The following is an 18347-nucleotide window of genomic DNA, read 5'->3' as shown; positions in this document are numbered from 1 at the left end:
CATTTGTGTCTGATGTTTTTTGGCTAATACTTTCTAATCAGAGTCCATTTGTGTCATGGTAGCGTGTGTGTGGATGTCCGCCTCTTTTAATGTGTGTGTGATGTGTAATACATGCACTTAGTGTGTCCCCGTGCGTGTGCACATCTGAAACTGTGAGTCTGCATTGTATTCCGTGTGTGTGTGTGTGTGACTTGCCATTGCCCCCTCTCTGTCCTGCAGGGCCTCAACCATTTTCTTCATTTGTTGCAGCTTTGTGCCCCCCCCCCCCCCCCCCCCTTTTTTTTTTGCGCTGGGGAACAGAATGTCTGGTTTAATATCATTTTCCAATCACTGAAGGCTGCAGGGCAAGGACTTTTGACTGGGCTGCTTCGTTCCAGCTAATACCAAAGCGAGGGGAGAGGAAATAATAACCCTAGCGGTTGATAATAGCTGCAGTGATCATTCTGCAGTCATTTGCCTCTGGTGCTCTCTGTAGCTGCGGCTGATGTTGTCTTTGTTTTCTTACTCGCCGCTTCACGGAGCTACACAACTATTACAAGCTGTCCGACACCCGTCGTCTCCTCCGTGTCCATCTGAGACATATTCAACACCATCTGGGTGTTTCTACAAAGGGTGAAACACTATAGTGAGAGATGTGTAGTTGGAAAAGAGAAGAAGAAAAAGTCCAGAGGATCTGTACTTTAAAAGTCAAGACTGTAATGCACGTCTTTCTGAAGCGGTCCAGATCCTGAGGAAAGTGATTATATAAGGGCTTAGGGGGGGAATCTCTGGAGAGTTAAGATTCAGGGACATATGTTGTCTTCATCTTCACCCGCCTCCCTCTCCTACCCATCCTTTTTTTTCTGAGAGAGAGAGAGAGAGAGGGGGGGGGGGAGTCAGACTGAGAAGGAAAGGAGGGAGGACGGGAAAAAAAAAAAATCATTATTAACTCATAAGCTGGTTAATGCTGTAGCACTCTCAACCTTCAGCTCAAATGAGAATTTCCGTCATTTACATATCAATTTAATTTCCTGTGTTCCCCCCCCCCCCCCCCCCTTCATTAAAAGCAGCATTTGCCTGCTACTGCAGTCAACACATTGAACTGGGCAGTGAGCACACACACACTCTTAGGCCTCCTGCACACACAGGAAAACCTTGATGTTTTTGTCACACGCAAATGTAGAGATGCGCACACCTACATATGCTTTGTGTCATCCTGTCACGTGCACACACGCACACACCCACACACGCACACACACACACACAGAGGCAGTGTGTTGGAGACTCTCATGCAGACAGAGCAGCTCGGTGGCCCGCTGTAGCTCTGTCAGGATTAAACCAGTGATCAGAGAAATGAAAGGGAAGCTGTCATTCCACATAGGCCTCTAAACACATCATCCTCAATAATTACACCCTCTCCTTCCTTCAGCCCCACTTCCTCCTCTTATAACCCCCTACCTGTGTGTGTGTGTGTGTGTGTGTGTGTGTGTGTGTGTGTGTGTGTGTGTGTGTGTGTGTGTGTGTGTGTGTGTGTGTGTGTGTGTGTGTGTGTGTGTGTGTGTGTGTGTGTGTGTGTGTGCCCGCGTCACAGATGGCGTGCTCGACTGGCACCCGGCACATCAAATAGGGGCTTTTATGAAATGTGCGCCTGCTTGAATTACACTCACTTTAAACTTTCCCCCTTTTTTTTTAAACTCTGGTATAAAACCACACCTGAGTTTGTTTCTGTGTGATACGCAGCGGGCACATGTGTGCGTTTGTGCCCACGTGAGCACGCGGCGTGGGGGTGTCCCCCGTTTGAATCGATACAGATGTGCCCGGCCCTGCTCGGCTCACATCTGGCGGTTAGACTGAACCTGCGGGGGATATATATGCGACTAACCACTTCAATCTGGGGCTTTAAGCTTATGAATGTGATCAAATATTCAGTTCAAGCGCAGTGTTACACGGCCGGGGCTCGAGTGTAAAGTAAGTTTAAGGTCTGTCACTTTAAGTCTGTACCATGTGTGACCTTTGGTGCGCAAGTCAAGAGGTACCAGATCCAAGCTGTCACAGAGGGAGCCCTTTCACTGCTTTATGACCATTTCTTTATGGAATTTCCATTTTCGCTGGAATTACCGAGAATACACACCGGGCTGAATGACAAGTCTCCAACATGGTGCGAGACTGTGGAAATGATTTAGTGTAGCTTATTACACGGTTACACATGTCTTTGTGTTTGTTCTTACTAGTTTTCTTTTCAAATGAGGTCAATTGTGGAGTTGTATTATGATCGAGCCAATCTGTAATATCCTTTTTATTTTCACTGAGGCCTTTTTTAATTTTAATTCACCTTTCATATGGTGTGTGTGTGTGTGTGTGTGTGTGTGTGTGTGTGTGTGTGTGTGTGTGTGTTACTCTAAGAGTCTCTTAGTGGACCTTACTGGACCCAGACCCACGATTCTCTCACACAAACTGAGTCCACTCTTCCCAGTATAATACTTCTGTCTCTTCAGCTGAATTTTCTAAAAAACCCAAACGTGTGCTCTGGAGCGGGTAATGAATAAGCTAATACCTCGGTTTTTGCTTGCTGTTTGTCCCTTTCTGTAGCTAATGACTTGGTACTGTACGACTACTTCGTATCCGGGGTTTGTAGAACAGTGACTTGTTATTATAGCTCAGCACTTGAGCGTGTAATAAATGTAAATCTCGGTGTCTGTAACTTGGTCCCCCGGAGCTCATTATTTGTGACAAGTGTGTGAGACCGTGTTTGTTTTCTGCTGTGTTGCTGCAGATGAGTAATGAGATCATCCGGCTGTGCCTCCAGAGCATCTCTCTGGACAAGATCTTTAAGGGCTCCGTGATCTCAGCGACTCTATCCGGTGCTGCCTGGAGCCTGGAAGGAGGTTTCCCCGCGCGCCTCACAGATTCACTACAAGTAAGATCATTATCACCTTTGTATGCACTCAACGCATCGAGTCCTCTTCAAAAGTCTGTAAAAATGTTCAATTCACTGAATTGGAGGCCATGCAGAGCATTACCGATTTAAATGTAGTCGCGGGTCTTCATCTGTCGGTGTGTTGTAGTGGATCTATCTTTAATTCAATTCAATTTTCACACAGCTGTAAAATAGATACAGATAGTTCAGTCCAAAATAAAGCCTTTAATGATTCATGGTAAATGAATGGGACTAGTGTCAGTTTATTAGGCTGCAAAGATCACATCTCATTTCATTTGACCTTTACAAATTGAAGTCCGTGACAAACATGTTGCTTTCAGATTACAGCGCCAACTTCAAGATCACATTCAAAACTGTCCATTTTCAGCTATTTTCACCTCCAATGTGTTTAATATCAGCCGTCTGCAGAGCGTCCACGTTATAAATACGTGTCAATAGCCTATATTTAGGCCTTTTTAAAAATAGATGAAAGTGAATGAGTCGGTATATGAACTATTACAATTGTTGAACTGGAAGTGTGTCTGTTCATGAGACTCTTACAACGCTTCAGAAAACATTTAGGAGAACAGCATCAGGGGGATTTGGCCCTGAGCTGTATTTGGGAGGCAAGGCGTTTCTATTTGAATCTTCCAGTCAGACTTGTGTGTGCCGACTGTCCTTGGCCCTGTTTCATGCAGACCAGTGCCGACTCTATAATCCAGAAACTCATAATAACCAAATTGAGGTTACAATGTGATTTTAAATAGTTTAGTGTGTTCCCAGCTGATCGGGTTCAGTTGAACTCGCACATCCAGTCCAGTCTTAGATCACTTCAGACACAGTAAATAACATTTCTTTATGCTTTATTATTTCAATGCTTTCATTAGCTGTGTTTATTCTTAAATAATTAGACATTCCTGTTATTTTGTTGTTGCTGTGTTCTCTCTAAAAGTATGGAAGCGATCAAATCATCCATGAGATCAGTTTAGCATCAGCACACAAGGTGCCACAGGGAGTTAACTTGGGAGCCGGATTAGCCAGCTCCAACTCCTTCTCTAGAACTAATTTTAATTTAATTTACTACATGAGACACAGCCTCCCCCCCCCCCCCCTTATTGTAGAATAGAGTACGTTCCTGTCTGTAGAAAATGCAAGACAAAACGTTAAGTGGAAGTTAAGATTAGGAGCCACGTTTGCAGCAGATAAAAGTGCTTCTTATCGCAGCGGAGAAAGGGAAAGCGGCGCTTTGAGCTCGAGGTTATTGCTAGGACAAGCTTACCAACATGTTGTGTTTAGATAGAGACATATGTGGTGTCAGTCACAATACTTTCTCCAGTAATTGGGTCTTTAATCTGCATTTAAAATGATGAAGAACGCCGCAGCCCTACAATAATTACTGACTGCACTTTCATCCCCCACAAAAAGCAGCCGCGATTGCTCTCGTTCTGTTCTTCAATTCATATCACAGCACCAACCTCTGCTACTGATGCCATTGATAATAATGACACATTCTGCTCACTAAATGATGGCATATTAGGCAAGTTGTGTGTAATGACAAAAGATGCGAGTGCCTGCTTGACTTCAAAGTGAAGACACAAAGCACTGCGGTGACGGCGGATCACTGCAAACATCTGTTTCTTTCCGTCAGCTGGCTGCCTTCCTTTTCGCTGTCTCTGCATGGATTTACATACACTCGCTGTTTTAGTAACGGGATACGCGAAGCGTGCGCCCAAATTTAACAAATCAAATATTCCTGACAAACAAAAAGTGCATGTTATTGGGGTCAGTGGGAGGGGACGAGCGTGACTGTGTGTTGTCAGTAAAATCGGGGCTTCAGTGGTTTTCTGAACTAGATTTTCACTTCATTACTATGAATGGCCTAAGAGAGAGCCTGAAGGCCTCCCAGGGTTTTCACTGGCTCACACACACACACACACACACACACACACACACACATTCCAGGCTCTCCAATACCCCTTCGGGCCCCCTCGCTGTCTGCACTGGCAATCGACCCCGTCCAACCAATTAAAGACAGCGATTAGTTCCTGATCGATGGCTAAGGTTGGGGAGGGGCAGGATGAGGACAGCAGGAGAGGAAGCGAACTCTTCCGTGTCATGACCCAATGAGAGTTGTTATTTGGTCTTCCCATCTAAAGCTCCTTTACACTCAATGTGCCAAACGCATCAGGTGTCTCCCCGGTTGCACGGAACTCCTTTTAAATTAGAAAACCAGTCAGCGTTGCATCACTTTGTGGGAGAGCCATTTAGTTTGATGAAGCTGTTTGGAATGAATCCACCTGTTCATATTTTAATGGATAATGTAATACTTTCGGGATATGTTTGTGTTGATGAGTCAACATGCAATACTGCCGTCCATAATGAAGTCTAAGTTATGTTTCACAAGGTGTTAATGGACTCGTACGTTGCTGTAAACGCTGCTTTTGGTTTGATTTTATTTTTCTGAGCTTTCGCACCGTCAACGAAGGCATCGACCAATCACGTCGTGCGGAACGGACATATTCCAAAATGGTACACTAAAGAGGAACCAAAGCACATCACCAAAGGCAGAGCGAGTTACAGTTCCCTTTAAAGGAAACTCAATAGAATAGCTGACAGTAGCTTCAGCGTCTTTCGCAGCGGTGCCGTTGTTGAGTTCTGTGTGAAAGTTCCCTTCAGGCTTCAAACGATTGACCTCAGACAGACTGCCAGACGTCCGTCAGGAGGATCCTGCTAGTTGGTCCTCTGCTTGTGCAAATCAATGTGAACCTTTTACTGAAACGGTGTTGGAACTGTTACAAATCCACAATGTTGCTGCTATTTGATTATCGTCACACACCACTGTCTTTGGTTCCCGGTTTGAACGTGAACAAGTTTAAAAGAGGGAGAAAGAGTTCCTTCCAAACTTTCAAAATCTGAATGATTTCCTTTTGGCGTCCGTTTTCTTTATTTATGGAATTTCCAAGAGACCTTGAACTCTCGGTGAAAGATGGTCACCTTTTTTTGAAAAATGAAATGAATAACATTCCACGCTATCTCCAGTCGGTCCCTCCTTCATCAGCAGGGAGGGTGTTAAGTAAAGAGACGCGGATCTGTTTTCCTCCCCTGCAGATATCACACCAGTGAGCCTGTCACCCAAACAGCCAATATCACAGTCAGTCCACATACTGGGTTCAGTCACAGGGCAGCGAGAGCGAGCAGAAGGGAGGGAGGACAAGATGAGGAGGAAGAAGACGGGAGAAGTCAACAAGGGTAGAAATGTGTGACTGTGTCCTGGTGGCTCGGAGCATTAGGCCACACGCCATGTGCTCATAATGTGTTTTAAACCCTTCTCCCCAGCTTTAAGAGAACAGGGGGCAAGAGTGAATTACAGAGGGAGGCTGAGATTGTGACGAAAAAGAGGAGAGGAGCAGTGGAGTGGTGTCTGATAAGCTATACAGGAGGGCATGAAAGGGATGCAGCATCAATAGGCAAAATAGGACTTTTTCACCAGAATCCGCCTCAGTAGCTCTGACACAGCCGAAAACCCCCGTACACATTTACAGCTGTGAAGAGCACGGGCCGGGGGAAATTGGTGCCGCGAGACGCAACGTCAACACAACAATACTGACAGCTTGGAAACCCCATTTATTAGTCCCCCGAGGATCCCGCCATCTCTGAATTGGTCACAGAATTAGGTATCAGCCGGGGGAACGCGGCCTCCTCCCGTGGCAAATGGAATAAGCTGCAGAAATGAAGTCGTGAATTGAAAGTCTGCTGGCAAAGTGTCACCAGCAGCCACAGTAGCCAGACTGTAGCGTCTGCGTCCTCCTCACCTGCCTGCTCTCGGAGCGCCTCGTCTCTGAACATGTTTCTCTGTGGCGATAAATTGGTCACTCCCACGCAGTATTAAGTGCAGTAAAGTGATTCCGGCACACATTAACACTGCAGAACAGGCTGTGGTTGCAATGAAGTCAAATCTCTGTGACGCATGAATGCCTGTTTCTAAGAACTGACATTTTAACTCATTAGTCTATATAAAGCAGTGGAGAAATCTTTACTGTGTAATCGTAGATGCAAGGTTGGATAACGTCCTGGAAATGGCCACTGATGTATGTCTTATGTCATTTCCAAGCATCGGGACTATCTGAAGATAATCAGCAGCCATGTCGATGACTTGCACTCCAGCCAGGTTCCAGTCGGAGCTTGAGAGACAACAGCTTCGGGGCCACATCACGCGGCACCTCGCCTTCAGAAGGTAATAAAGCAGGTGTTGAGCCCTCCATCTGGCTCAAACTCTCCTCATTTCACCACTTCTGCCTTCGCCACCTCCTCTCCTCTCCCTCGCTCCTGCTGCCCCCCCCCCCCCCCCCCCTTTCTCACTCAACAGCCAATTTAACGTCTCGGAGTGCAAAACGCATTCACAGATCGATCAAAGTTGAGACGTCACCATGAACGCAGCCATGAATCACTGTTGGCTCCTCTGCTCTTGCGCAACCTCTCCTTTTACTGTAATGTTTATTGAAGGCTCTACATTATGTGCGTGAAGCCCCGCACTGAACAATTCATTTAGTTTATATAACCCCCCGGGTGTTAGCTGATGCTAGTTTGTTTCTATGTGCGCTGTGTGTGTGTGATCTATCTTGTGTGTGACTGTAAGTGTTGTTTGAGCATGGCGTGGTGACCACATGACTAATGTGAGGTTGGCCACAGTCTGCCCCCCCCCCCCCCCCCCCCCTCCTCTCTGTCCTCCTGGTGGCCTCTCTCTGTTGTTGTCTCCGTCCCTGTCCCTTTCGTTTTAAACCCTTTTCATCACCCTCCTCCTCCTCCTCCTCCTCCTCCTCCTCCTCCTCCCCCTCCTCCTCCTCTTAGTCCACTTTCCAAAGCCCCGCCTGTTCGCTGTGTTCTTTGCATGTGCATCCAAGCAAGACACTCGCAGAAATACAGTCATGCGCACACCCCCTCTCTCTGTGTCTTTATTTAATCATTGGCTCTATTACAGGGGATATTTTCCCAGACAATGCTCTCAGAAGGCGGTGAGCCAGGCAGGCCCGAATGAGAGCGGGAGATCTCTCTATCCCTCATCACATGGAAGCCACAGCGCTGGCACTTCCACTGACTGAGATGAATGAATTTAATATATCTCCCTTTTGAAGCACAGATGACCTCCTGATATGGCTCTCTGTCTCTCTATCGCAGGAGGTCTTTATATTCTTGCTCTGGCCGTGAAATGCGCAGGAAGAAATCTGAAGGGATGCTGACAGAGACTAATTTGTTCTGCGGCCTGACGTGACTCGTGTATGTCTTTGTCCATATAGGAGCGGCCAAACCCCCCCCCCCCCCCGCAAAAAAACACTTTTATGATCATAAGATAGCGCCTATCATGGGAGTCTATGTTTGTGTGTTACTGTGGCTGTTTATAGCGGAAGCGACACACACTGTGCTTTATGCCTGTGGGAAGTATTATATTAAACTCAGTTTAATGGCTGCTGTAGCTTATGATGGCATAATGAAGGGTGATATAAAAATAAGAGGGATGATCTGTTTCTCAATTTGGAGTTATATTTGTCTCTGGGTTTTAAGTGTCAAAAGAGGAAATCATTATTTGAGCCTCTGCTGGGGGTCAAGGGTCGGCCAGCTGCTGGGATGCCTCGTCAGTAGGAACGTCAGAACGTTGCAGCTTTGACTCTCTCCGAGATCTGTCCAAAAGCCTCTTTCCTTTGCCGCGTGGCATCGTGTCTGTCTTTGTGCTGGCGCTCGTAACGTGCTCGCTGTGTGTGTGTGTGTGCGTCAGTGTATTATGATGATGTGCTTCCGTACTAAAGTAAGCCACGGTGACCCCTCTTTCATTTCCATCCTTATTGGATCTAGTGCTCTCCGGAGACAGCAGAGACGCTGATGCCTCCGGTCATTTTTTCTGTCCCTTATAACCGGCTGGCCCAGTGTGCTATGTAAGTCCCACTTAATTAGGCCCCAAATTGGATGGATTTACGCTTATCCAGACGCCAAAATGTCTTTTATTGGGTATTTATCCCATGAGGTTAGGGCCGCACTGATCAAATTACACTGATTCAGACCTGCATAGCCAACTTCTCTGCTAAGCACCGCATGTTCTGAATGCAAGGGTGGATTTATAGCGCACACACATACTATACATGAATAATGAAAACCCCGAGCTCATACCAACGCATCATCGGTGCAGTGTTTACCTCCACTTCAGACACGAGAGCGTCGGACGGACGGCGTTATCGGCAAACACAACCACAGTACGGGTTCATTTGGAGCATTTAAACATGCAATGGCTTCACGCAGGAAGCGATGTCATTTCCTCTTATTTTTGTTCGTATCAACAACGTTCTGACTTTGTTGGAATCCGTTGATTTCTGGGATTTCGACAATGTTTTCTTATTCTTGCTCTTCTCGGGTTTAGCAGCACTCTTACCAAGACGGGACAAAAGATCTTGTTTTCTCCCAAATTGTTAGTTCAACGCAAGGGAAAGTTTGAGGATCATAATCTAAATTAAATGTATTTTTCATGCCTTTTTGATGGTTCAGAGTAATTAGAATGATTAGATTATTCAGTTCATGGGCTAAGTAAATACTATTGGTCCATTGATTTCAATTAAGATTGTAAAAACCCTTGAATGAATGAATGAATGAATGGCTTGTATACTGCTATTTGATGCTTTTTGATTTTCCTGTAACACCAGTACTGACGCTCTGGACTATAGTGTGTTCACTTAGTGCGTTTATTTACCAGTCCCTCCAGTTCACAACTTCTTCTTCTTCTTCTTGCAGCCTTTTTAGGTGTCATCTCTGCAATTCTTTGCCGTGTGCCAGACCATTTGCACACAGCACTCACCCTCATTTAGTTTAGGGGGCGTGGCCTATGCTAATCATAGACTATCGGACATACATCTCCAATTTATGATCAATCGGATTCATCAATCAGCACACCTGGGTCAGAGCGGATTTGGATGGTTAAGAAGTTTTGGTGCATCTGGAGTTGACTTATGTTATTGAGAGAAAACATGAGAAGATGTTCCTGCATGAGGCCCAATGATGTACAACGGTCAGAATACGACCAATCAACAGTCTCTGAACTGTAGCTTTGTTTTTAACGTATTTAACACAGCCTCCTTCCACACACAGTCACTGTTTAGACCTCCGATGAAGATTCAGGCGCGGTTAACATTTTTCATAAGCATAATCTGTCATTTAAATTATAATCAACCCGGTAAATGAATGATTCATCATAATGCTTTAATGGCCTAATTTAAGAGTCTGAAACTCATCCGGTGAACGAGTCTGATGAGTTAAAAGAGTTCACAGGTTGTTAAAAAACACATTAGTTTACGTCCCATGAGTCAGAAAGAGAAGACGCAATGAAAAGCATCGCCTTTAAATACCAAAACACCTGCATGTCTTTGTATGCGAGCAGAATTGGGGCATTTATGTGTGTGTGCGTGTGTGTGTGTGTATATGCACGAGCAGGTTTTGCACACACACACACACACACACTGGGCACCAGAGTGCTGTTAATTTCCGCCTGAGCAGGAGAACGGCCACTAAAAGTATCACCGAAGTGATGAATGTGCTGCTCGGCACAGGCATCAGTGTTTAATCTGAGTCATTGGAGAAATAGCACCACATCAACTTCAAACGACTTCCTTTCATCTGCAGTTAGAGACGGAGTCGCACATGTGGACCCCCCCCCCCACCCCCCCTCGCCTTGTTCCATCTCTCCTGCACATTTCCCTAATACCATTTCCTCCAGTTCAGATGAATGTAAAAGCGCATCCTTCATACCTCCAACCCTTAATGTCTGTGCCGCATAAATGTGTCTCTGCCTTTATGTATATATTCGATAGCATCACATGGCGTGTTTATCATCTCTCTACTTCTGCAGATGAACGAGTCTTCAGTTATCTAAAGTGAGTCATGTGACGCTGCTGAGCAGAGTAAACACAGCGGCGCTTGATTAAGTTGCACTCGCTCCGAGTTGGGCTGGTGCTTTAGTGTCGCATCCACTACAAGTCAACAGCGTGTGTGGTTGGAATTTGTTTTATTTCCTTTTATTTCACACATGCATTTACTAAATTCATTAAGATTGGTTAATATAGTCATCTAATAGGGGGCCCTGGGGCTGAAACCAGCTGTAGGGGCCCCTATGGCTAACAGACTCATGTACCCTGCCTGCTCCAAATACCATCCAGTACAACGAACACAGCAGCGCTTCATTATATTACATTTGCTTTGTGCCAGCGATCATTTTATTGAACATGAATGCAGAAGGCAGATTTAGATTTACATGTAGTTTGTAGCTATTTGATTTCCTTTTGTACTTGTGTGCTCTATGCTGGTGTTTTATCGCTTTTCTTTTCTTTTGCATCGAGGTCCAAGAAGCCGTAATTACTGTACGTATTTTGACTCTAGCTGTGGAATGACATGAAAGAAAAGGAAACAAGGAGGCAGAAAGGGAGCGAGCAGCACAGCGAGACGGACCAGAGGACCACCGTGGAGGTGGACAATGGAAAAAGAGTTCAACAATAATGCCGATTATAGTCTCCGCAGTGCAAACAGACCACAGAGGGAATGCCCGCACGACCGACGAGGTGCTAAAAGGGAAGAAGAAGAAGTCACATGACGACAGCGGGCTCAGAGGAGGGGAAGGGAAGCTGTGATGAGGATGAACGGCCCGGAATTCCAGACTTGTCAGGAGGATGCTAGTTAATGGGAACCAGTGAGCAGGAGAGGAGAGGACACCGTGACGCAACCGGGTATGTTGAGACATGTATAAAAGGCATCCACTGTCTAAGGAGCAGCTGCAGACTCCATTCTTCATGACATCACAACTTAGAGACTCACTTCCCTTACTTCCTGCTTTGAGAGAGAAGCTCATGTTCGCAAATATTGATTGAACCTTCTTATGCCATGCAAATGACACCCTGGTGGTCCCCTTTGAGCTGTGTGGTGGGAGACACCAGGATGCTCACCCTGGACAAGCCTTATCGTTTCAGTAGTTCTTTACTCGTGCATATTCCCAAACAAATGTATAATTATTAATATGATCACAAACCAGTTGTCAGAGTAAACTAGGTGCTTCTGGATCCCCTTGAGGGCTGGGACAATGTCCTGCTTTACAGAACATCCTTACCTGGTGTTGGCCTTAGAAAGGTGGTGTTTCTTTTGTGTTGTAACAATAACATAAAGGTTCATACAGGACACTGTGGAGCTGCTGGGCATTCTGAGCTCCTGTGTTTTTTGCACATTGACAGTATACAGTAAAGAAATGCTCACTGTTATTGCACGGAGAAGCTGCTGACAAAGCTACAAAGCTACTGGGGGGGGGGGAGAAACAGTTCAAGCCTCTACTTAAAGGCCCCCCCCCCCAGGTTGAACAGAACACATGAAGAAGTCCTTCAGCAATGCTGACACAGGCACTCCGGGTCTGTGAAGAAAACATTCGGGGGGCCAAAGGTCATCAACTACATTGCCATTACAGTGTGTTGTGTTTAACTGCATGAGTTACTGTAAGCTCAGTCAAGAATTGGTTTCTTTCAGGAAGTGTATTAACTCGCTGAGGTCCCGCGCCCGCTCTATACTACCTGGTGTCACCTTGACATCCCCTAATCCCCGTGCATCGCTCCCTCTCTCAGCTTCCCATTTCCACTGGGAGCCGCGACTATAAACATTTGTCTCCAGGATTACCTTTCCATCAGGGGAAGAATGAAGTGTGAAAAGCAATCTAAGCAGCGGCGGGGGCCGCCGATACACGACTCCGGCGGATGCAATTATGCCAATGACGGATCATTTTCTGACCTTTATCCCTCAGCCTGTATGGACGGCGCTCTGCCACTGTGACAGCCCTGCCTTTTTGTTTTTGTGCACTTTACAATGCGGTGACAGCTGGAGACCTGGCTCTAAAAATGCTGAGGTGCTCCTCTGTTTGAAAGACAGCTTGACTTTTTTTGTGCTGCTCCTTCTCCTTCACTCTCTATTTATTTTTGTGTGTGTGTCTCTGTCAATGCAACGTTCTCATTATTTCTTTATCGGTCTCTCTGCTCCCACTTCTTTTCTCTCTCTCTCTCTCCGTCTGTCTCTCGTTCGCTCGTGTTTCCATCAGGTGTTTCTTCCAAAGGCTCCGTCCTGGACCAAACCAACATGTCTGTTGTGGTTGATGCCTCCTTTTCGCAGGTTCAGAGACCAGCTTGAGGTGAGCAGCCGTCTTCACACAAACCAAGCCATGAACACACGCCGTGTGGCAGCCCACCTTCTCAACTCTGCAGGAGCGCGATGTTGAAATAGATGTCCGACGTCTTCATCTCGTGTTTTCATGCCGTTTCTGCCACTTGTGTCCTAGTCCTGGATATCTGAAACACTGTAAACCAAGTCAAAACCTACATGTATGGTGAAAGCTGCATTGGTTTGCAGCCTTTTTGTAAATATTCATTCGCTCCGTGCACAAAACTCTATTTTGGTGTAATTGTGTCGGTTGCGATGCAGCTCCATTCACCGCCGCTCCCTCACAAATTGGCGAGTCTCTGACCTTTAACATGTTTTAGCTTAGCCTTTAGTTGCTTTTTCCCATTTCATTTTCCCATTCCGTTCATGTATTTCACATCTGCCCACCATCACTGCTATTGTTGACCAAGCCTCCCTGTAGACTGAGTGCAGTTATCCTCCTTTACAAATCCACGGGATGTGACCTTGAATTAATTTAGCACTCAGACAGTATTTTCTCAATCCTTATCGCATACATACATAACACCCACTTACTCTCCTACAGCATATATGTGTTTATTCCTTTCACATATATTCCACCCGAGCTTTTTCTCTCATCCACTTCATCTCTAGGATCCACCTGCAGCTATTTTACATCAAGTATACCACATTATGCCATTCAGAGCAGTGTTGTGACTTAACATCTTAGTCATGCGTGTCCTTATCTTAACCCGTCTCTCCGTCACAGCCTTGTCATGCAGGATACCGTTTTCTTCTTGGCAACACGACTGCCAGTTAGCAGCCTGTCCATTGGGAGAGGGGTCGGCAGACGCCAGGGGGTCAGAGGTCACCCGCATGCCTGCTGGAGGTACAGAGCAACTTCCACCGCTGCCTACCGACTCTGCACCTTGTTGGCACGGGCATCCTGGGCGTCGAAACACCATCTGGCACAATGATTAGAACAGGTAGTGCTGTTTATCTCTCAAGGACAATGACTTCTTTTCCCATGTTTTCTGTTTCTTCATTGTTTCCTCCCATGCGGGGATCAGTGACCTTTACGGGCCCGGTCGGTGTCAGTACTATTATTAGTACGAGGAAGAGTTGTCACAGCTCATATGCAAGCCTCTGGGATCAAACAGTGGTGTTGGCTTTTAAAGCGATTTACAACACCCAGTATTTAGACCAGCATTGGACAATGCTGCAGCCAGTGCGAGTTAAATTCTGTTTGTGGGGGTGAGACTGGTTTCTTCACAGACTGCCACAACTCATTAGGCTGTCTTAAGATGCCCTCTTATGACAGTGGGCGGGCAGTTTGCCTCCTGGATATAATTACCAATACTGATAGAAACAATATCAAAGTTACGTCTGATGAATATAAGCGTGTGTGAAGTGAGTTTATGAATGCAATGTTTTCTCTTAAAGGTACATGACCGTGATGAACTCTGTTTGCTGTGTTCAGCATGCCTCCTGACTAAAGCAGGAAGGCGGTTAACACACACACCTGGGAGCCTTAGTGTTGCATTACATAATGAGCTTTTAGTAGGCCAAGGGCAATGTGTAATTACCCAAAATGAAATATGATGGAGAATGATATTGCGGCGAGTTGCGTGCGGGCGAGCGCGCTCATATTTATGTCGGACACTACACTCTGCAACTGTTGTAAGAGTACGTGATCTGACATCGGTCGGTGTTCCAAACACAGAGCTGTAGTTTTAGTCCTTCTAAAGGTCACCCTGGCAGATGTAACGGGAGCGGGTGGCTTCAGTGGGATTTAGCTCGGCCTAGTTCAAAGCCTCTCTCTTGTTATGTGCTGGATTGTTTTTTTTGTTTTTTTAGGCTTTCAGTTTGAGGTGCTCAGGTGTTTGGTCATTGTGAGTGCCGAGCACAAGTGGGAGGGGTGTCAAGAGCCTTGAACACGCATCGCTGCCAAATTTAGGAGTAAATAAGGCCGCCTCGTCTGCAATTTCTAAAGAGCCGTTTGGAAGACCGTCCTCTCATTTCAGTTCATTCTGGTGAAAAAACAACCAACTTTTGAGCAAGGAGGGCGTTTAACGTTTGATATGGGAGGATCACGCGGATGGTATGAAATCCCTGGGCTGTCATCAGTGGAATTTAGATGCCTGGCGTTGCTGCAAGTAATAGAGATAGATGCTCTGTGGCTGAGAATCTATCTTGTTCTTCCCTGTGAGCCAGTGCCTTGCCCTGTGAGCCTGGATAAAATATCTCCTCCGTTATGCTAGTTCACACACGCACACACACACACACACATCCAGACGAGGGTGTTTTGTCATATTTTTTTTGGTCATTTTTCAAGTAATAATGGGTTGCAGTACACAGTTGTCAGATAGGACAGGAATCAGCTTTCACACATGCATATGAATGCAAAACATCACACCCACCAGTATCCAGCCGCATCAGTGTGGCCCATTGTCATCGTCGTATATCATTTTCTTCGCCTAACAGCATCGCTGTTTGTGGGTAAATGAGCCGGAGACAGTTTCTTTGTTTAAACTAATTGTTGTCACAGATAGTAAGCCATTTGTCACGTACGCAGCAGAGTCTAATGTTGTTAGATGACGATGGTTAGATATAGAGAGTTAGTAAAGACTAAAGCAAGACAGCAAACCTGCGTTTTCTTCCATAGTTTCAAAAACTTTGTCTCTTAAAATTGGTACAGGAAATGTACCAAAGTACGAGCTCAAGAGTAATAACTGATAAATACTAATAGTAACACATTAAAAACGCTACAAATAATAAATAAATAACATATTCATGCAGCACACGGCGCTGAAATCTAGAGCTGCTCCTCGTGGACTAATGGCTGCCGTCCATCGCTGGAAACCAAAGTGCATCAAATTAGTGTAGCGTCTAGACAGCATGTCCACGTGGATGTTGTGTGTCCATGAATGTGACATTAAATACGTAGTTAGTATGTTTCTCCCAGATAAATGAGCACGCAATGCTACACTGTGTGTGTGTGTGTGTGTGTGTGTGTGTGTGTGTGTGTTGGTGCCTTGGAGCGTGACGTGAAGAAACGCCCCTTCGTCGTCACCCAGAGCCGCCGTGACAGCAGGTCACTTGGACACCTTCTCCGAACAACACGATGAAAGATAAATGAGTTGCCCGTGTCACTATGCATGTATTTATGTGTATGTAAATATTCATACCGTATGTGCCCTTTATACTTCTGCACAATACAGTATGTGTGTATGTATTCATGTGCTTTTTCAGAGTACAGTTTCAGAGTAAAGTCATGAAGGTGAGGACCTGACCCCTGCAGGGACTCACACTGTCCCTCCCCCCGCTCATCTGACAGGTCACTAAAAGGGTCCACTGGCTGTGTGTGTGTGTGTGTGTGTGTGTGTGTGTGTGTGTAATGTGGATGATGGATTGGGGTCATGGGGGGTTGCGGGGTTGCGATGTTTTTGCCAAGACAAACAGCTGCGCTTGTGTCTGGGGCAGGTGTTTCATAGCGACTCAGCACATTGAAATTAGTCAAATCAATACACCACTTCCGCTTCTATGCATATTTGTGTGTCTGTGTGTGTGTGTGTGTGTGCATTCCTGCTTTAAATGTGTGCTTTTGATCTCTTTAATCACTGCTTCTATTCTGCTATTCGTTGTGTCTGTGTTTACATGTGCATTAGTGCATGTATGTGGGTTTTGTGCACTCTCCCCCTTAGTGTACAGTTACCCGGCTATACGTTGTGGAGGGCCTGATGTCTTTGTAATTTGCTTTGGCCCACCTGCACCGAAGTTCATTTTCTTTCCCCCCCAAATGGACCATAGAGAACTGCCCAGTCTATCACTTCAACACACAGGGAGCAAAGGCACTTTTCCCACAATAGTCTTGGTGTGTAGATTATCCACCCTCCGTTGATTTCTGAGCTTTTCCGAGAGCCCCGAGGTCTGTCTCAGCTTTCCCAGTGTGTGCTGCGTTCACTGCGAGCTCCTTTCTCACGCTCAACCAACTTTATGTATTCCCCCATAGATACAAACACCTCTCTCCTGAGTAAAGACTTTTCTTTTCCTCCACGTTCTTGCTCTTTCTCTCTGTATTTTCACCCCCCCCAACACTCATACTCTCACTTCCTCTTTATTTTTTCTTCTTCTTCCATCAAGGCACACCACAGAAGAGAAGGATTCTCAACACGACGAGAACTCTTCGCTGGGGGGAAGGCGCTGCAGACGTCGCTTGGAGAGAACCATGAAGGTGAGGCCTTCAAAGCTCATTCACTTGCATCGCGACAGCAGCGTTCAGCGTTTCTTTACACCCGCGTAGCCGTCTGACCTGAAGGTCCGTCAGTGACGATATCTGTACGCGATTGGCTCACGTTTATGTAGTGCAAAACAGAATGAAACCGTCACAGAAGGCACCAGAGGACAGACGGATGGTTCCTCAGCCTGCCAAAGGCGAGCAGACGTACATCGGCTACGTTTGTGTTCGCCACATGTCTGAAGGAGTGACAGAAGGGTTAGTAAGCGGCTCAGAGACATTCACATCCTCTCCTCGTTCATCGGGAGGAAGAAATACTCGTAAATACTTTTAAAATATGCCGTATTCTGGTTTAAGGGAACCACATCTGTGGCACCAACGATCTGTTTACTGTAATATTACAAGTCTGCCCGAGAGCCACAGCTAGTATCATATGTAAAAACATTATGGTTCCAGGTTAATAAACACATGATGTACGTGTTGCCATGCTTATCTTTTATTTTACCAGCCTGGATGTTCCTATACGTAGAGGTCAGCAAGTCGTCTCCTCTCAACTCTAACGAGCTATTCTGATGTGATTCCAGACGAAACCCAGTGCTTCAACCAGGAATTAGAAGTAATAGAATAACAACTGAGCAATTTACTCCAGCATTAATTACAAACTCACTCGTTTGTCATTGAGCATTCGTACTCTGAGCTTTGTTGCTTCGTCTTTGTCTGAATGGAGAACCTGTTCACCTCCATATCCAGAGGAAGAACAACAACCAGACAAAGAAAACAACATAAGTGTAGCGCTGCAACCTGCTACAAGCACTCTGTTTCTCACCCGGGCCTTCCTTCCTTCTGTTGTCCTCGTCTCCCTCTCACACACACACACACACACACACACACAGACTGCTGCTTGTAAACAGTTGAAACGGCGAACAAACGGCGAGCGATAGGTCAGTGAAATACAAGCAAGATAAAGTCTTTTCACACAAAGCAGACAAAAAGCTCTTGACCGTGAACTTTTACCTTGAAAAGAGCATTAATGTC

Source organism: Pholis gunnellus (assembly GCF_910591455.1).
Source record: "Pholis gunnellus genome assembly, chromosome: 23".
Lineage (NCBI taxonomy): Eukaryota > Metazoa > Chordata > Actinopteri > Perciformes > Pholidae > Pholis > Pholis gunnellus.
Note: the sequence above shows the minus strand (reverse complement) of the source record.